This window comes from Capsicum annuum, unplaced genomic scaffold, assembly GCF_002878395.1.
Source record: "Capsicum annuum cultivar UCD-10X-F1 unplaced genomic scaffold, UCD10Xv1.1 ctg3121, whole genome shotgun sequence".
Taxonomy (NCBI): domain Eukaryota; kingdom Viridiplantae; phylum Streptophyta; class Magnoliopsida; order Solanales; family Solanaceae; genus Capsicum; species Capsicum annuum.
In genome coordinates, this window is record NW_025837826.1 from 87,171 (window position 1) to 94,018 (window position 6,848).

Consider the following 6,848-nt stretch of genomic DNA (forward strand, 5'->3'; position numbering starts at 1 on the left):
CGCAAATCAATGTGTTATGTGGTTGGTACTCTTTGATTTAAAACTCAAGTGTGTTTGTTGGTATTGATAAGGTAAAGTAATTTTCTTAGTGAGATATAAAGTATAGGCTTAAATAGCTTAAATTGGCTCCTTTTAACTCCGAGTTAGGCTTCAACGTAGAAGTATTATGTAGTGAGATTCAAACTCTTGTGGTTAGATGTGTGATGGGGGGATCGTAAATTGGAAATGATGAAGTATGTTGTTTACTGTTTGGGGCATAGAGGAGTAGTGTCACTAAGTTTAAGTCTATTCGATGCACCTTGTAAAGTAGAGGATGCTTTCATTTCTTATCTCCCGTGAAATCTTATTTCATTATTTGTACCAATGAAAATCAGGCCTATTATCACCAAATTAACTCATACCATATTTTGTGATGATCATGATCCCTAGAATTCATGTACAAGGTTATCCCTATGTAAAGTTTCATTACCTCATATTTCATGCTTATGCATTTCACTAGGGGTTATCATGAAGCTCTTTTGATGCCTTTGCATGTTTTGTTGAGGAAAAATGTTCAATGCAAGGTTACATTCCTTATTCCATACCTTTAGAGCTTCAACAAGTCCATACCCATCATTCGGGGATGAATGATCCCAAGGGGGAGATAATGTAACACCCCACACTTTCGGGCTAAAGTTTGAACCATCTTTTCTATGCGTATAGACCCAAACCAAATTATTACTCATTAATATATGTGTGGTGATTAATACTTTAGTATGGTAATACATTTGAACATGAATTGAGGTCACAAAAATCTCCTAACTCAAAGACGAGTTGAAAACTCTCGCATCGATTAAGTTTTGGTGAACGTCTCAACTTAGGTCAACATTCATCAACCATAACTTTGTTTATATATCAAACTAGAGGGACTTCTATATATCAAATGAAAGGTTTTTGAGTCTTCTTTCCAACGCCACCAGTTTTGCCTTAATCTGTTAATGGAGTAAAAGGTCATGCCCATTTTCCTAAGAGGTGTCAGTCTACCAAGGTGTGATGGCCAGACTGATGGACTGTCAAGCCTGACCATCAACTTCAAATAATAAGGTCGATTTCTGTCCATTAACTGATGCTTGAGTGATGGTTAGTCGCCAGAGTGACAGTCCGTCACCCAGACCATCAGCCGAGGCCGAATCGCACAAAAGAGACATTTTTAATGAGGTATTTTGGTACTTTTCCTTCCCAGAAACCTCTCACATGAATTAAATTATACCCTAAATGTTATTTATTCAACCATTATCAGTTTTACAATATATCAAATCCTCTTCACTCTCAAGAACAAGAGAAATTATGGTTTCCATCAAAGATCAAGTATCAATCCTTAAGTTCAAGCATTCCAAGAAATGAATCCAGATTTGGATTTTTATCCTTCAATCTAAGTAATCTAAGGTACATGGGGTTTTTCTAAACTATATGGGTATGGTGAAATTGTTTTGATAATGCTTAAATGTTGAGAAATCATGAATTTGTAATGTTTTTTGAATTTACATTTACAATTGTGCATTGTGAAATCCTTTTTATGATAATGTTTTGGTCTTCAGGTTTTCCCCTAATTTAGATTTGTACTCGTATATAAGTATGTATGCATTTTTGAGTTCTAATGTTGAATTGAGAGCTTGAATAATTAAAATCCCTCTTTTTCTGTAAAGCCTCTTGTTTTCATATGTTATGAATAATTCAATTGCATACTGAGAAGGATAATCCAAATGTCTTTACTATTGTTTAAGCATTGATTTTTGGATAAGAACTGAAGATAGGGTGATTCTTGTTAATATAAATGAAAAGTGGTGATTCAAAGAGATTGCATGGTTTGTTACAAAATACTTAACCACCACATGTTTATTAAAATGTTGAAAAGAGAGAATCCCTGCATAGTTTGAAATATGTTTTGAAAATGAGAACTCTCTTACATTGCTAGATGTTTTTGGCTGGTCAACTGAATCGATTAGATTGAAGGAATTAATGCATATTATTATATGGTTTAGACATACAACTTGCAAGTCTTGGTGTGACGATACCAAAATAGATAAATGCCATAACAGACTTAGAACAGAATAGAAGTCAGATTTCAATTAGATTTTCAGACTTCGATTTTTAAAAGATGCATGTTCAGAAAAAGATTAAAATGGGCTTAAGAGATGTTAGGTGGTTACCCGAAGAAGGCACGAGTTCATAAAACTCATTGCCCGAAATCGTGTTTTGCCGATATGGGTTATTATGTCCCCCAGAGGGATTATACGCTGGTTGAGTGCCCTGGGGCGTATCAGACTCAGACACTCCAACCCTTGCGGCAAACTTGGGTTAGAGGCTTACCCACCGAGTCAATGGTGGATTCCATTTAGCCCTTGGAATATCAGAATTATAGGGTATACCACCTAGCTCAAAAGTAAGACAAAGAGTGAGTCGTGGTTTCAAGGAAATGTTTCGAAGTCTTTGAAGTATACCATGTGTTTTCATATATTATATGTAAAATATTTTATGAATTTCTCTCACTTATGTTATATGTAAATACATTATTTTGGATTGCTCTGCATATCTGTATATTTGTATTGACCCCCTATATTTCAGAATCTCAGGCTCAGTTTTGAGGGCCAGCTAAGCCATAGATTGATTGGTCAGAGATTTATAGTTGATAAGCCTCCCTTATTCTGGAAGGCCTAATGTATAAGTTATTGTTATTTTCTATTGATTCATAGTCCGACTGGGGCCTTTGTCACAGTCTTCAGACAAAGGTTATTTTCAGTTAGTAGAGATTTTGCAGACTAGTGTTAGATATTTTTGATCTTTATGAACTCATTTCAGTATTGAGTAGTTTGGAATAAAAGTTGACCATGATTCTGTTCTGTTATGTATTTCTGCATTTCCTCTTAGTATATAAAGGGTGTATATGATTGTTAGTTAGAAGTGGAGCTCGGGCCTTCATCTAGAGCACCAATGCCTAAATTTAGAAATGATAATCAGGATAGGGCACCAGGCTCTAACTCCCAAGGAAGTGTGATCAGTGGTTGTACAAATCCTCTTTACTAGAAATAAGGTAGAAACCATTAGGGTGTGTGTAGAGCTGGTAGTGATATATGCTTTGGGTGTGGCAAGCCAGTCCACAGAATCAGGGATTGCCCAAATAGTAGTCAGCAAGGTCAATCCAGTAGTCCTCCAGTTCCATCCGGTCGCCCGACTCAGCAGAGTGCCACTTCCAGCACAACTAGTGCTCAGCGCCCAAATCGATTGTATGCACTTCAGTCCCGACAAGATCAGGAAAGTTCTCCTAATGTGGTTAGTAGTATATTACAGGTCTTTCATTTACATGTTTATGCTTTGTTAGATCTTAGAGCTTCTCTTTCTTTTGTAATTCCCCACATAGCTATTAATTTTGGTGTTAGTCCTGAGACTTTAGCAGAACCCTTCTCAGTGTCCACCCCAATAGGAGTCTCTATTGTATCCAGGTAGGTATACAGGAACTGTCCGGTCATAGTATCCCACAAAGTCACCTCAGTTGATCATGTAGAGTTAGAGATGACTGATTTTGATGTCATTCTTATCATTAATTGGCTTCACTCATGCTATACTTCAGTTGATTGTAGAAATAGAGTTGTTCATTTTCAGTTTTTGAATGAACCATTCCTTGAATGGAGGGGTAGTACTTCAGGACTTAGGGGTCAGCTTGTTTTATACCTTAGAGCGAGAAAAATAATATCCAAGGGGTGTGTCTACTATCTTATTCGAGTTAAAGACTCTAGTTTAGAGATTCCAAATCTCGAGTTAGTTTCTATAGTGAGGGAATTTCTAGATGTGTTTCTGGAAGATCTTCCCAGAGTTCCTCCCGAAAGAGAAATCGACTTTGAAATTGACTTCTTCCAAATACCCAGCCTATATCTATTTTGCCCTTTAGAATGGCTCCCTCAAAGCATTGGAAGTTAAAAAATAGTTGAAATATCTCTTATATAAGGGATTTATCAGACCCAATGTTTCCCCATGGGGTGCTCCAGTCCTTTTCGTGCATAAGAAAAATAGTTCTCTTAAAATGTGCATCGATTATCGTCAGTTGAACAAAGTCACTATCAAGAATAAGTATTCTCTCCCCAGAATTGATGACTTATTCAATCAAATTTTGGGCGATAGTTATTTCTCTAATATAGACCTCAGATTCGGCTATCATCAACTCAGAGTCATAGAATGTGACATTTCGAAAACAGCTTTCAGAATTCCTAGTCATGTCCTTTGGTCTAACAAAATACCTAACAAATTTCATGGACTTGATTAATACAGTGTTCAAGCAGTACTTGGACATGTTCATCATAGTTTTCATAGATGACATCCTTGTCTATTATCGTAATAAAACTAATCATGCAGACCACCTCAAAATAGCATTGCAGACTCTTAGAGCCCATCAGTTGTTTGCCAAATTCAGTAAGTGCAAGTTCTAGCTAAGATCGGTATCTTTCCTTGGCCATATTATTTTCAGTGATGATATTAGAGTTAACCCTCAAAATACTAAAGTAGTGAGAAACTGGCCTAGACCCATCTCTCTGTCAGGTATCAAAAGTTTCTTGGGTTTCTCTAGCTATTACAGATCGTGTGCTGAAGGGTTTTCATCTATTGCGTCCCCATGGCCAAAAATTGACTTAGAAGAAAGTCAAGTTTCAGTGGTCAGATTCTTGTGGGAATAGTTTCCAGGAGTTGAAGACTCGACTCACCTCAACCCCAATTTTGACCTTGCTAGATGGTTCAGATGGGTTTGTTGTTTACTGTGATTCTTTCATAGTTGGTTTGGGTTGTGTTTTGATGTAGAGAAGTAAGGTCATATCCTATACCTCTAGACATCTTAAGCCCCATGAAAAGAATTATCCTACCCATGATCTTGAGTTAGCAGTCGTTATGTTTACCTTGAAAATTTGTATGCATTATCTGTATGGAGTGCATGTTTATGTGTTCATGAACCATAAAAGTTTTCAGTATGTGTTTTGGTAGAGAGAGTTAAATCTCCATAAGAGAAAGTGGTTAGAATAGTTGAAGGACTATGATATGAGTGTCTTGTATCATCTGGGCAAGGCCAATAAAGTTGAAGATGCCCTTAGTGGATTATTTATAGGTAGTATGGCTCATGTTGAGAATGATAATAAAAACTTGGTTCAAGAGGTTCATCAGTTGGCTAGGTTAGGCATTTGTTTGGTTGACTCAGCTAAGGGTAGTGTATAGGTCTGGAATAGTTCAAAATCTTCTTTGGTTGTCGGAGTGAAAGGAAAGAAAGATATGGATCCCAGTATAGTTAAGTTAAAGGAGTCAGTCAGAGATCAGAAAATAGAGGTTTTCTCCCAAGGGGGAGTTGGTGTGTTGTGTCACCAGCATGATTCGATTTGGGTTATTATAGACAAAATGACCAAATTATCCCACTTCTTGCCAGTCTATACTTCTTATTCTACTGAGGATTATGCCAAGCTCTATATTAGAGGGTTAGTCAGGTTGTATGGAGTCTTGTTGTCCATAATTGTATATAGAGGTAGTCAATTTACCTCTCACTTTTGGAAAGCTTTTCAAAGGGTCTTGGTACCCAAGTTTGTCTCAGTACAGCCTTTCACCCTCAAACAGATGGTCAGGTAGAGAGGATCATTCAAACCCTAGAGGACATGTTGAGAGCTTGTGTTATTGACTTTAAGGGCAGTTGGGATAATTACTTGCCATTGATTGAGTTTTCTTACAATAACCGTTATCATTCCAATATTCAGATGGCTCCATTTGAGGCTCTTTATGGGAGGAGATGTAGATCTCCTATTATTTTGTTTGAGGTAGGTTAGACCGCATTGATAGGGCCAGATTCAATATTTGATGCATTGGATAAAGTTCAGCTAATCAGAGAAAGGCTTGAGACAGTCCAAAGCCGACAGAAATCCTAGGAAGATTTGAGAGGGAGAGATCTTGAGTTTGAGGATGGCAACTTAGTTTATATGAAAATCTCTCCCGCGAAGGGAGTGAAGAGGTTTAGGAAGAAGGTAAAGCTCAATCCTCGATATGTTGGCCCTTATAGGATCTTGAGTTGTCATGGGAAGGTAGCGTATGAGCTTGAGTTTCCCATAGATTTGGCGTTAGTGCACCCAGTATTCTATGTTTCTTTGTTAAAAGGGTGTATTACCAATCTAGATGTAGTAGTCCCTTTAGAAAGTTCGGGCGTTCAGGACAGCCTTTCTTATGAAGAAATCCCAATCAAAATCCTTGATCGACAGACCCATAGACTGAGAAACAAAGAAGTTCCCTTGGTCAAAGTTCTTTGGCAGAATCAGTCCGTTGAGGGAACCACTTGGGAAGTAGAAGCAGACATACATACCAAAAACCCTCATCTCTTCTCCGCAAACTCAAACTCAGCTCAAGGTAACAGTTTTCTTTAGATTATCTCTTTTCCATACTCAGTTCCATCTATATAATCATCTTCCTGTCATTACATGTATTTATGAATCAGTCCAGTCATGTATCATGTCTCAGACTCAGTTATGTAATTATTTTTAGCTAAGCATATTCAGTAAGTGAATTTAGTTTCCTCGGTATTCTTAGCTTAATTAGACTTATTTGAGGATGAGTTTTCCCAAGGGTGAGATATTGTAATACCCCATGTTACTCTTAGCTTAGTTCAGCCCTTAGTGCATGTACAAAAGGCTTAGAACCTGAAAATTTAGCTAAGTGTTGAAGACTTAGTTTTATTTTTGGCCTCTTAACTTTGATTATTTTTTGAAGTGACCTTCCCGACCCCGAGATGATGGTTTCTAAATTAATTCAAGGTATTTAGCTGAATGTTGTGGCCCAAATCTTGATATAGTAGAAGG